This window comes from Oncorhynchus keta, chromosome 25 (genome assembly GCF_023373465.1).
Source record: "Oncorhynchus keta strain PuntledgeMale-10-30-2019 chromosome 25, Oket_V2, whole genome shotgun sequence".
Taxonomy (NCBI): Eukaryota; Metazoa; Chordata; class Actinopteri; order Salmoniformes; family Salmonidae; genus Oncorhynchus; species Oncorhynchus keta.
Window position 1 is genome coordinate 34134078 of NC_068445.1, and position 14592 is coordinate 34148669.

General features: G+C 43.2%; 1 pseudogene; it reads left to right on the forward strand.

The window, feature by feature from the left end:
* Window positions 1–164: 164 nt before the first annotated feature.
* LOC118357964 (complement component C7-like) lies at window positions 165–4872 on the forward strand (annotated as a pseudogene).
* Window positions 4873–14592: the final 9720 nt, after the last annotated feature.

The following is a 14592-nucleotide window of genomic DNA, read 5'->3' on the forward strand; positions in this document are numbered from 1 at the left end:
ATATTCATTGTTTTCTCCTCTCACACCTCTCTTCTTCCAGAGATGATAATTACATTTTTGAAAACTGTTAAAATTAGCCTATTGTGACACTTGTTTTTTTGATGCATAGAAGAACCACCTATTGGTGGTAAAGAACGACGTGGAGTTGGCTCAGTTCCATAACAATGCCAGAGGATACCGTTCTATGTCTGAGAAGGTTCTGGAAGGCCACCTTCCCCACCATGTACGACTACGCCAGCTATAGGACAGTGGTGAAAAGGTTTGAAACCCATTACCTGTCTGAGGGGACTCTGTGCGAACTCTTCCACGCCTTACTCAGCATCGACTAAGAAACAGAGAAACAGATGGGTGTGATGGGGAGAAACAGAACTCCTGCTGAGACTGGATCAGCTCCAGCTGAGACAGAGGCTGTCCTAATATAGACACCTCAGACGTATCATTCTAGTGACATACAGTAGTAGTGGGAGTAACAGAGTGCCATGGCTAGAACATGTCATCTCTGTTGGTTACACTGCTGGCCCCAATGGCAGTGAGTTGGAGCATGGTGCCCCACAACAGATGGTGAACAAGACTAAAAAAAACTAAGTATATAATAATGGTTTAATAATGGCCATCAGAGCTTTTTGACGTCCTTGGAAACCACCTTTATATAGTCTAGTTTGATTCTTTGGCTGGACACCAAAGTAATGGTGAAAGTTACATGTAGTGTAACTGTATGAGCTGCAGCTAAAGTGTCTACTGCATTGGAATCCCTGTATTTATACCATGGTATTGTTGAATACTTGTTTCTGACTGTCTTGAAGGGGATTCTAGAGAGTGAATTATTTCCCTATAACACATGGTATATTTGCACGGTAGAGTTCAATGGCTATCAGAGAGCAACAGGATGATGACGTTGGACTAACCACAGTTGGGCTATCGACTTTATCCCTACCTACAGTACCAGTAAAAAGTTTGGACACAACTACTCATTCCAGGGTTTTTATTATTTGCACTATTTTCTACATTCAAGTAGAATAGAGAAAGCCATCAAAACTATGAAATAACACATATGCAATCGTGTAGTAACCAAAAAAGTGTAAATGTGTTCTGGGAGCGTTCTTGCAACATCAAGTGAATGTTTTTTACACCCTAGAAGAAACATTGTATAATCAGCCGCACAACTGGACCGTTTTTTTGTGTGTTTAGGGAACACCTTTTGTGATGTCCCTACAATGTTCCCACCAGACTGTTCCCACAACCTAATTAAACATTCTGGGAACCTTTAAAGAACAGACTAAATGTGTTCTGGGGACAGTCTTGCAACATCAGCAGAATGTTTCATACAAACCTTGTATAATCATCAGCACTACTGGACAGTTTTTGTGTTATGAGAACATTTGCCACAACCTAACAAATGTTCTGGGAACTTTCACAGAAACCATTTTGGTTTGCTGGGAAAACATTACTGGTACATTGTGTTATTACCTGGAAACCTAATAAGAGCTTTTGTGGAATGTTCTGTGGCGGCTGTTACAGATGTTGTGCACAACATTTTAGTGAACTTAATGGGGATCTTAGCTAATGTTCTGGGAATGTTTTCGGTTTGTTGGGGAGATTATTGGCATCATTGCTTGATTACATACAAAGGTAGAGTAAAAAAAGCTGGGGAAAACGCTTGCTATATTACTCGTCCCATGTTGTGTGTGGTGTGCATGTTTCCAGATGAGGCCTCTGTATGCGCTGGTAAAGGAGGTGCAGTGTGCTGGGGTGAATAGGCTCCATTTGAAGACAGCCATAGAGCAGTACCTGAATGAAAGGCAGCCTTGCTTCAGCCAGCCCTGCAGGAACAACAGCCTGGTGGTGATAGAGGGGAATGAGTGTAAATACATCTTTAAACCTGGTACAGACTGGCCTGTGAGAAGGGGTAGGAGGTAGAGGGTAGGTTACATTTTACATGTCGTGTGGATACTCCAGATGATGGTATTTGTGTATTTATATCTGGGTGCTTTCAGACATACTGAACATACAGATATATGCATAACCTCTCTCTCCATCCTTCCTGTCCCTTTCACTCTCCTTGTTTCGTTCACCACAACCCTACATTCAACCATTATTTCCCTCCCTCCCTCCTTCAGGGGTGATCCATGGCAGCTGGTCTTGCTGGTCTGGCTGGACTTATTGCTCTGTAAGTCAGAGGTCACGAACCCGCACATGCAGTACTCATGCCCCTCAGAGAGGCTGCCATCACTGCAACGGGGAGGCCAGGGTGACGGCAGGCTGCCATAGCAACTGAGACATGCAATACATCCTGTCAGAATCATTGCAGCTTCTGTTGACTTCAGTGATAAGACTTTATACATGAACACAACACAACAAAAACATGGCATGGACTATATACATAGCTCCTTTCACAAAGTACTTCTGCAGGCCGAAGTGCTAATCAGGCAAGCAAAGACAGTGTTGGAAAAGCATAGCAGGAGCAACACATTGCTGTCTTCTATTAATTCAGCCTTCATATTACCCTGCTGTTACCTTACTGAACGTCTGTTTGGTGTCCGCCTGTTGGTTTGTGTACTTCCAGGACCATGGAGCCTCAGTGCTTTGCCCTGACCCTCTCACCTCGAGAGACCTGTGGAAGCACACCTCCTCTCCCTAATGACTGTCGTGGTAAGAAGAGATGGACAGACAGCCACTATACTACTGCCTGTTTCCTTCAGTGCTGCTGCTGGAGAGCTTTTCATTTCATTTGATTTGATTTTTTCACCTTTATTTAATCAGGTAAGCTAGTTGAGAACAAGTTCTCATTTACAACTGCGACCTGGCCAAGATAAAGCAAAGCTACAGGGCATATAGACGTTTGTTCTAAACTCGCACTAACACAACTGTGGATGAACTAATCACCATGTATTTGCACTGGGCTGGCTCCAGAGGCTTGTACAACACCCTAGTCTACCATGTCATCGTTTCAGTCTTTTTATTATAATGCAGTTGTTGTAAGTTCCTACATTAGTAGATATCACAATCTGGAAATGGTTTGACTGTGTTTGACCATAATTTGTGCTGTTAAACTCAGGATCCAAAAGATGTATATGGTGGACAGTAAGGTTTAATACACCTGTACGGAGGGTTGCCATCTGGTTGGAATGAGAATCACACACACACACACACACACACACACACACACACACACACACACACACACACACACACACACACACACACACACACACACACACACACACACACACACACACACACACACACACACACACACACACACACACACACACACACACACACACACACACACACACACACACACACACACACACACACACACACACACACACACACACACACACACACACACACACACACACACATTACACACACACACACACACACACACACACACACACACACACACACACACACACACACACACACACACACACACACACACACACACACACACACACACACACACACACACACACACACACACACACACACACACACACACACACACACACACACACACACACACACACACACACACACACACACACACACACACACACACACACACACACACACACACACACACACACACACACACACACACACACACACACACACACACACACAACACAACATCATTATGATTGTTCCCTCATCTTTTGCCATGCTCCAGGTGTCATGTCCCATCCCTTCAAAATGCTGTCACAGGCTCCCACTGCAAGCCCACCTATGGCATAGGAGATATGATCCCTCTGTCCTAACCTGAGGGGAGACACAGAGATCCTCTGGGTCACCGGACCCCAATACCATCACATAGCATCACCAGGGTAGATTACCTTGATTCAGCTGCATTTCACAAACACCATACCCAGTTCCACCAATCTGGAGATGTATCCATTCTGCAACTATTACCTGATGGTATTCTCTCCCCTCGGATAATTCAGATTAAATATGGTATTTTTTTCCCTTCTTTCCTTTATGAATTCTGCACCCAAAACGCTCAATCCCCTTGATGACCCAACAGTGCAATGCAAACCATGGGAGAAACTGTCTTAAGATTGCGCGTACGTTTTTACCAACCTTTTTGGCACCTTTTGACTGCATATTCTAACTAGGAGCTATGATAAATTCTATAATATTTCCTTAGACACAGATATAAGATCAGCTCAGCCTCCAAGTTCACATCTTGACCACCAGGAGAGGAAACACAAAACTGACCTAATTTCAGCGGTTTCAGGTTTTCATGTTGCTCTTTTGTCCAGATCATCTCAAGAAGTGTGTGCCACCAACTCTGAGGGGTCAGAAAGACAGACTGAGCGTGTGCGAGATACACGCCCTGCAGTGTACTACAACTTGACAGAGGACAGCGCCTGCCAGTGGCCAACCCACACAACTTCACCCTGCACTGAGTGACTGCCAGCTGTGGGAGACCTGTGATGGTACAACTCAACACCTCAGGTTTTTTGTGTGTGTACTTACATGGGCAACCGCGTGCAAATGAGCATGTGTGCATATGTGTGTGTTGGTGTTCCCATATGTGTGTGTGTGTGTGTGTGTGTGTGTGTGTGTGTGTGTGTGTGTGTGTGTGTGTGTGTGTGTGTGTGTGTGTGTGTGTGTGTGTGTGTGTGTGTGTGTGTGTGTACAAACTGCACCAGATCTCAAGGACATTTTCCTTGTCCTATTTTCCTTGTCTCCTTCTAACAGGACTAACAAACAGGTGTCGCTTTGAGGACAGGGTTGAGTCTGTGTATCCGTCTGGGGGCTGAGGCTGACAGTGCTACCCATATGCTGAGCGAGTGTGAGGCAGAACTGAGGAGATGTAAATGGGAGAAGGTGTCCGTTGGCAGCATACTGCCCTGTGGCGCCTAAGGACACAAGAGAATGGTCTCCTCTCCTCTGAATCAGCATGTCTGTGATAATGAAAGAAAATACCCTCCTTCACTAATTTCGTCTCATCTCTGTTAATTTTACATGACTCTTCAAACGCACTGCTTCAAAGACATTAAAGCAATATAAATCATCCATTAGTTTGGATTTGATAATACATATTTTTGTTCCAATAAAAAAGTCACAACAGTAGCATAAGAACTAAGGGCTCTATTCAGTCTGTATCGATGAAACGTTACTGATTGAATGGTAGTTTCCTATTGAACCATCATCGGTAGTGTCTGCCGTAAATGCAGTCTCTGCTGACGCGGGAACATTGCCTTTGAAGTTATTTCATGCTGTAACGCTGGATTTCCGTGATACGGCTTGAATAGAACCCTAATTCTACTTGCCCATGTATAAAATTACCTCATCCAATTTAGAGTTACATAAGGAGCATTCGGAAAGTATTCAGACCCATTGACTTTTTCACATTTTGTTACATTACAGCCTTAGTCTAAAATTGATTAAACATTTTTTTCCCTCATCAAGCTACAAACAATAACCCATAATAACTAAGCAACTACATTTTTGCAAATGTATTAAAAATAAAAAAACAAACCTTATTTACACAAGTATTCAGACCCATTGCTATGAGACTCGAAATGATGCTCATGTGCATCCTGTTTCCATTGGTAATCCTTGAGATGTTTCTACAACTTGATTGGAGACTACCTGTGGTAAATTCAATTGATTGGACATGATTTCGAAAGGCAAACATCTGTCTATATAAGGTCCCACAGTTGACAGTGCATGTCAGAGCAAAAACCAAGTCATGAGGTCAAAGGAATTGTCCGTAGAGCTCCGAGACAGGATTATGTCGAGATCTGGGGAAGGGTACCAAGAAATGTCTGCAGCATTGAAGGTCCCCAAGAACACAGTGGCCTCCATCATTCTTAAATGAAAGAAGTTTGGAACCACCAAAAATCTTCCTAGAGCTTGCTGCCCGGCCAAACTGAATAAACAGAGGAAAACGGCCTTGGTCAGGGAGGTGACCAAGAACCCAATGGTCACTCTGACAGAGCTCCAGAGTTCCTCTGTGGAGATGGGAGAACCTTCCAGAAGGACAACCATGTCTGCAGCACTCCACCAATCAGGCCTTTAAGGCTAATCTGAAGATGGTGCTGGCTAAAGGTAAAACCGGCGAGTATAGAGATATTGTTATCCACGTCGGCACCAACGATGTTTGGATGAAACAGTCAGAGGTCACCAAGCGCAACATAGCTTCAGTGTGTAAATCAGCTAGAAAGATGTGTCGGCATCGAGTAATTGTCTCTGGCCTCCTCCCAATTAGGGGGAGTGATGAGCTCTACAGCAAAGTCTCACAACTCAATCGCTGGTTGAAAACTGTTTTCTGCTCCTCCCAAAAGATAGAATTTGTAGATAATTGGCCCTCTTTTTGGGACTCACCCACAAACAGGACCAAGCCTGGCCTGTTGAGGAGTGACGGACTCCATCCTAGCTGGAGGGGTGCTCTTATCTTATCTACCAACATAGACAGGGCTCTAACTTCTCTAGCTCCACAATGAAATAGGGTGCAGGCCAGGCAGCAGGCTGGTAGCCAGCCTGCCAGCTTAGTGGAGTCTGCCACTAGCACAGTCAGTGTCGTCAGCTCAGCTATCCCAATTTAGACCGTGTCTGTGCCTCGACCTAGGTTGGGAAAACTAAACATGGCGGTGTTCGCCTTAGCAATCTCACTAGGATAAAACCTCCTCCATTCCTGCCATTATTGAAAGGGTTTGTGATACCTCACATCTCAAAATAGGGCTACTTAATGTTAGATTCCTCAGGCAGTTATTGTCAATGAACGAATCACTGATCATAAGCTTGATTTGATTGGCTTGACTGAAACATGGTTTAAGCCTGATGAATTTACTGTGTTAAATGAGGCCTCACCTCCTGGTTACACTAGTGACCATATCCCCCGTGCATCCCGCAAAGGCGGAGGTGTTGCTAACATTTACGATAGCAAATTTCAATTTACAAAAAAATTGTAGTTTTTGTCTTTTGAGCTTCTAGTCATGAAATCTATGCAGCCTACTCAATCAATTTTTATAGCTACTGTTTACAGGCCTCCTGGGCCATATACAGCGTTCCTCACTTAGTTCCCTGAATTCCTATCGGAGCTTGTAGTCATAGCAGATGATATTCAAATTTTTGGTGACTTTAATATTCACATGGAAAGGTCTACAGACCCACTCCAAAAGGCTTTCGGAGCCATCATCGACTCAGTGGGTTTTGTCCAACATGTCTCTGGACCTACTCACTGTCACCGTCATACTCTGGACCTAGTTCTGTCCCATGGAATAAATGTTGTGGATCTTAATGTTTTTCCTCATAATCCTGGACTATCGGACCACCATTTTATTGCATTTGCTATCGCAACAAATAATCTGCTCAGACCCCAACCAATCAAAAGTTGTGCTATAAATTCTCAGACAACACAAAGATTCCTTGATGCCCTTCCAGTCTCCCTCTGCCTACCCAAGGAGGTCAGAGGACAAAAATGAGTTAACCACCTAACTGAGGAACCCTATTTAACCTTGCGCAATACCCTAGATGCAGTTGCACCCCTAAAAACATTTGTCATAAGAAACTAGCTCCCTGTTATACAGAAAATACCCGAGCTCTGAAGCAAGCTTCCAGAAAATTGGAACGGAAATTGCGTCACACAACTTGAAGTCTTCCGACTAGCTTGGAAAGACAGTACCGTGCAGTTTCGAAGAGCCCTCACTGCTGCTCGATCATCCTATTTTTCCAACTTAATTGAGGAAAATAAGAACAATCCAAAATGTATTTTTGATACTGTCGCAGAGCTAACTAAAAAGCAGCATTCCCCAAGTGAGGATGGCTTTCACTTCAGCAGTAATAAATTCATGAACTTCTTTGAGGAAAAGATCATGATCATTAGAAAGTGAATTACGGACTTCACTTTAAATCTGCGTATTCCTCCAAAGCTCAGTTGTCCTGAGTCTGCACAACTCTGCCAGGACCTAGGATCAAGAGAGACAATCAAGTGTTTTAGTACTATATCACTTGACACAATGATGAAAATAATCATGGCCTCTAAACGTTCAAGCTGCATACTAGACCCTATTCCAACTAAACTACTGAAAGAGCTGCTTCCTGTGCTTGGCCCTCCTATGTTGAACATAATAAACGTCTCTCTATCCACCGGATGTGTACCAAACTAACTAAAAGTGGCAGTAATAAAGCCTCTCTTGAATAAGCCAAACCTTGACCCAGAAAATATAGAAAACTATCGACCTATATCGAATCTTCCATTCCTCTCAAACATTTTAGAAAAAGCTGTTGCGCAGCAACTCACTGCCTACCTAAAGACAAACAATGTATACGAAATGCTTCAGTCTTGTTTTAGACCCCATCATAGCACTGAGACTGCACTTGTGAAGGTGGTAATTTACCTTTTAATGGCGTCAGACCGAGGCTCTGCATCTGTCCTTGTGCTCCTAGACCTTAGTGCTGCTTTTGATACCATTGATCACCACATTCATTTGGATAGATTGGAAACCCAAATTGGTCTACACGGACATGTTCTGGCCTGGTTTAGATCTTATCTATTGGAAAGATATGTTTGTCTCTATGAATGGTTTGTCCTCTGACAAATCAACTGTAAGTTTTGGTGTTCCTCAAGGTTCCGTTTTAGGACCACTATTGTTTTCACTATATATTTTACCTCTTGGGGATGTCATTCGAAAACATAAAGTCAACTTTCACTGCTATGCGGATGACACACAGCTGTACATTTCAACGAAGCATGGTGAAGCCCCAAAATTGCCCTCGCTTGAAGCCTGTGTTTCAGACATAAGGAAGTGTATGGCTGCAAACTTTCGACTTTTAAACTCGGACTAAACAGAAATGCTTGTTCTAGGTCTCAAGAAACAAAGAGATCTTCTGATGAATCTGACAATTCATCTTTATGGTTGTAGAGTCGTCTCAAATAAAACTGTGAAGGACGTTACTCTGGACCCTGATCTCTCGTTTGATGAACATATCAAGACTGTTTCAAGGACAGCTTTTTTCCATCAATGTAAAATTGCAAAAATCTGAAACTTTCTGTCCAAAAATGATGCAGAAAAATTAATCCATGCTTTTGTTAGTTCTAGGTTAGACTACTGCAATGCTCTACTTTCCGGCTACCCGGATAAAGCACTAAATAAACTTCAGTTAGTGCTAAATACGGCTGTTAGAATCCTGACTAGAACCCCCAAAATGTATCATATTACTCCAGTGCTAACCTCCCTAAACTGGCTTCCTGTTAAGGCAAGGGCTGATTTCAATGTTTTACTGCTAACCTACAAAGAATTACAGTGGCTTTCTCCTACCTATCTTTCCGATTTGGTCCTACCGTACATACCTACACATACGCTACGGTCACAAGAAGCAGGCCTCCTAATTGTCCCTAGAATTTCTAAGCAAACAGCTGGAGGCAGGGCTTTCTCCTATAGAGCTCAATTTTTATGGAATGGTCTGCCTACCCATGTGAGAGACGCAGACTCGGTCTCAACCTTTAAGTCTTTACTGAAGACTCATCTCTTCAGTGGGTCATATGATTGAGTGTCGTCTGGCCCAGGAGTGTGAAGGTGAACGGAAAGGCTCTGGAGCAACGAACCACCCTTGCTGTCTCTGCCTGGCCAATTCCCCTCTCTCCACTGGAATTCTCTGCCTCAAACCCTATTACAGGGGCTGAGTCACTGGCAAACTGGTGCTCTTTCATGCCGTCCCTAGGAGGGGTGCATCACTTGAGTGGGTTGAGTCACTGATGTGATCTTCCTGTGTGGGTTGGCGCCCCCCCTTGGATTGTGCCGTGGAGAAGATTTTTGTGGGCTATACTCGGCCTTGTCTCAGGTTGGTAAGTTGGTGGTTGAAGATATCCCTCTAGTGGTGTGGGGGCTGTGCTTTGGCAAAGTGGGTGGGGTTATATCCTTCCTGTTTGGCCCTGTCCGAGGGTATCATTGGATGGGGCCACAGTGTCTCCTGACCCCTCCTGTCTCAGCCTCCAGTATTTTTGCTGCAGTAGTTTGTGTCGGGGGGCTAGGGTCAGTTTGTTATATCTGGAGTACTTCTCCTGTCTTATCCAGTGTCCTGTGTGAATTTAAGTATCTCTCCAATTCTTTCTTTCTCTCTCTCTCTATGAAGACCTGAGACCTAGGACCATGCCTCAGGACTACCTGGCATGATGACTCCTTGCTGTCCCCAGTCCACCTGGTTGTGCTGCTGCTCCAGTTTCAACTGTTCTGCCTGCGGCTATGGAACCCTGACCTGTTCACCGGACGTGCTACCTGTCCCAGACCTGCTGTTTTCAACTCTCTAGAGACAGCAGGAGTGGTAGAGATACTCTTAATGATTGGCTATGAAAAGCCAACTGACATTTACTCCTGAGGTGCTGACTTGCTGCATCCTCGACAACTACTGGGATTATTATTATTTGACCATGCTGGTCATTTATGAACATTTGAACATTTTGGCCATGTTCTGTTATAATCTCCACACAGCCAGAAGAGGACTGGCCACCCCTCATAGCCTGGTTCCTCTTTCGGTTTCTTCCTAGGTTTTGGCCTTTCTAGGGAGTTTTTCCTAGCCACCATGCTTCTACACCTGCATTGCTTGCTGTTTGTGGTTTTAGGCTGGGTTCCTGTACAGCACTTTGAGATATCAGCTGATGTCAGACATTTAATTTATTATTATTATTTTTTTTATGGTATAGTGGCCAGTGAACCCGATTGAACATCTCTGAAGAGACCTGAAAATAGTTGTGCAGCGATGCTCCCAATCCAACCTGGGAGATCTTGAGACGAACTGCAGAGAAGAATGGGAGAAACTCCCCACATACAGATGTGCTTAGCTTGTAGCGTCATACCCAAGAAGACTTGAGGCTGTAATCACTGTCAAAGGTGCTTCAACAAACTACTGAGTAAAGGGTCTGAATACTTATCTAAATATTTTTCATATGTTTATTTTAACATTTGCAAAATATCTATAAACCTTTTTAAGCTTTGTCATTATGGGGTATTGTGTGTAGATTGATGAGGGGATTCTTGGTGACAGGGGGCAGTATTTTCACATCCGGATGAAATGCATGCCCAAATTCAACTGCCTGCTACTCATCCCCAGAAGATAAGATTAGCATTTTATTAGTATATCTGGATAGAAAACAATCTGAAGTTTCTAAATCTGTTTGAATCATGTCTGTGAATATAACAGAACTTATTTGGCAGGCGAAACCCGAGGACAAACCATTCAGATTTCTTTTTTTTGAGGTCACTCTCTTTTCAATGGGATTTCATTGGGAATCCAGATTTCAAAAGGACCTTCTTGCAGTTCCTACCGCTTCCACTGGATGTCACCAGTCTTTAGAAATTGGTTGAGGTTTTTCCTTTGTGTAATGAAGTAGCCCTGTTCAAAACGAAGGTCACTTCAAGTGTACTGTTAGAGGTGCGTGACCAGAAAGCATGCTACAGTTTGTTTTCCTCCTGTATTGAACACAGATCATCCCATCTTAAATCGTATTGATTATTTACGTAAAAAATACCTAAAATTGTATTACAAAAGTAGTTTTAAATGTTTTGGCACCATGCAAAGGATTGACAAGTCACTGCAGGCAGAAATAGAATTTACAAAAACAACCTTCTTAGAGAATAGAAACACATTCTGTCCACACATTTCTACATGCTGTTGGTTCAGTAGAGGTTGTTCTGTTCATGTCTTTCCTTTCCAAATTAACCAAACTTCTTTCAGTCAGCCAAGAATATTACTGTGATTGACGCTCCATTCCTTCTCTTGGCTAGCTGCCTGTTAGCTCTGTGAAAGGCAGACCTGTTTGTGTGTGTGTTTGTGTGTGTGTACACAAGCTGCAGAACACACACCCATGACACTCAAACCTCCATTACCAGTTACATAACAACTCTCCTTTACATTCAGAAGCACTCAGACAGATGTATCAGAGATTGACTGCAGCCAAACACACGCTTGGGATTCTTTTTTTGTCACGAACCGGCTCAAAACCCGTAACAGAAGGGAGACAACGTGGAGATAAGGAGTAACAAAATATATATTTATTAAATAAAGTAAACTAAGTACAATATACAATGGTGTGTGTAATCAGTAGTGTAAGTGAGCGTTTTGAATGTGATAATGCACAGTGTTGAAAGGTGCCAAAGAAAACAACCAAAAACCACCAAGACACAACAAAATCTTTAAAGTTGTCTGCATGGGGAGAGTCTCCTCCATGAATGGGGAAGTGGTGTATTTATCCTGGGACACACCTGGCCCAGGTGTTTAGAATACGAGAATACGGCAGACAGAGTGGGAGGGTCGTCACACTCAGTAATTCAACTATTCAATTAAATCCAATTCAATTCAAGGGGCTTTATTGGCATGGGAAACATGTGTTAACATTGCCAAAGCAAGTGAGGTAGATAATATACAAAAGTGAAATAAACAATAAAAATGAACAGTACACATACAGAAGTTTCAAAACAATAAAGACATTACAAATGTCATATTATGTATATTATATACAGTGTTGTAACAATGTACAAATGGTTAAAGTACACAAGGGAAAATAAATAAGCATGAATATGGGTTGTATTTACATTTGTATTTGTGGTTTGTTCTTCACTGGTTGCCCTTTTCTTGAGGCAACAGGTCACAAATCTTGTTGCTGTGATGGCACACTATGGAATTTCACCCAGTAGATATGGGAGTTTATCAAAATTGGGTTTGTTTTCAAATTCTTTGTGGATCTGTGTAATCTGAAGGAAATATGTGTCTCTAATGTGGTCATACATTGGGCAGGAGGTTAGGAAGTGCAGCTCAGTTTCCATCTCATTTTGTGGGCAGTGTGCATTGTGCACATAGCCTGTCCACAACTATCCAACTATCATGTTATTTTCAAAGAGATAAAGGGCTCAATTCAACTATAGCTCAGGAGATCAGCGTTATAGCGGGATTGATTTTTAAAAGCAATGTTTCTGCTTTCACAGAGACTGCATTCATGGTAAACACTGCATATGTCTGCTCAATCGGTAATTACTTTTAAATCATGAAAAGTTATGTGCACAGTTACTAAGCTAAGGACCCTTGGACTTAACAACTCCCTCTGCAACTGGATCCCTGACTTCCTGACCACCTGGTAAGGGTAGGCAACAACACATTTGCCACGCTGATCCTCAACACGGTGGCCCCTCAGCGGTGCGTGCTTAGTCTCCTCCTGTACTCCCTGTTCACCAACGACTGCGTGGCCAAACATGACTCCAACACTGTCATTAAGTTTGCTGATGGCACAACAGTGGTAGGCCTGATGACCGACAACAATGAGACAGCATATAGGGAGGTGGTCAGAGACCTGGAAGTGTGGTGCCAGGATAACAACCTCTCCCTATAAAGCGAGCAAGACAGAGCTGATCATGAACAATAGGAAAAGGAGGGATAAACACGCCCCCATTCACACTGACGGGGCTGTAGTGGAGCGGGTCGAGAGCTTCAAGCTTCCTTGGTGTCCACATCACTAACAAACGATCATGGTCCAAACACACCAAGACAATTGTGAAGACGGCATGACAACACCTATTCTCCTTCAGGAAAAGTCCCCAGATCCTCAAAAGGTTCTGAAGCTGCACCACTGAGAGCATCCTGACTGATTGTAGTACTACCTGGTATGGCAACTGCCTGGAATCAGATCATAAGGCGCTACAGAGGGTAGTGCGTATGGCCCAGTACATCACTGGGACCAAGCTTCCTGCCATCCAGGACCTCTATACTAGGCAGTGTCAGAGGAAGGTCCAAAAAAGTATCAAAGACTCCAGCGATGCAAGTCATAGACTGTTCTCTCTGCTAACTCACGGCAAGTGGTACCGGAGCACCAAGTCTAGGTCCAAAAGGCTTCTTAACAGCTTAAACTGCCAGTCCATAAGAATGCTGAACAACTAATCAAATGACCACCTGGACTATTGGCATTGACCACCCCCCTTTTTTCTTTACAATGCTGTTACTCGATGTTTGTTATCTATGCACAGTCACTTCAGCCCTACCTACAGTGCCTTGCAAAAGTATTCATCCCCCTAGTTGTTTTTCCTATGTTGTTGCATTACAACCTGTCATTTAAATGGATTTTTATTTGGAATTCATGTAATGGACATTCACAAAATAGCCCAAATTGGTGAAGTGAAATTTTAAAAATGACTTGTTTCTAAAACTTATACAACCCCCTTATACAAAAGTGGTGTGTGCATATGTATTCACCTCCTCCACCTGTCTAAGTGTCACATGATCTGTCACATGATATATACACCTGTTATATGATATATACACTCAGTATATATACACCTGTTGTGAAAGGCCCCAGAGTCTGCAACACCACTAAGCGAGGGGCACCACCAAGCAAACAGCACTATGAAGACCTCTCCAAACAGGTCAGCGACAACGTTGTGGGGAAGTACAGATCAGGGTTGGGTTATAGAAAATATCCCAAACTTTGAACATCCCACGGAGCACCATTCAATCCATTATTAATAAATGGAAAGAATATGGCACCACAACAAACCTGCCAAGAGAGGTCCACCCACCAAAACTCAAGGACCAGGCAAGGAGGTCTTTAATCAGAGAGGCAACAAAGAGACCAAAGATTACCCTGAAGGAGCT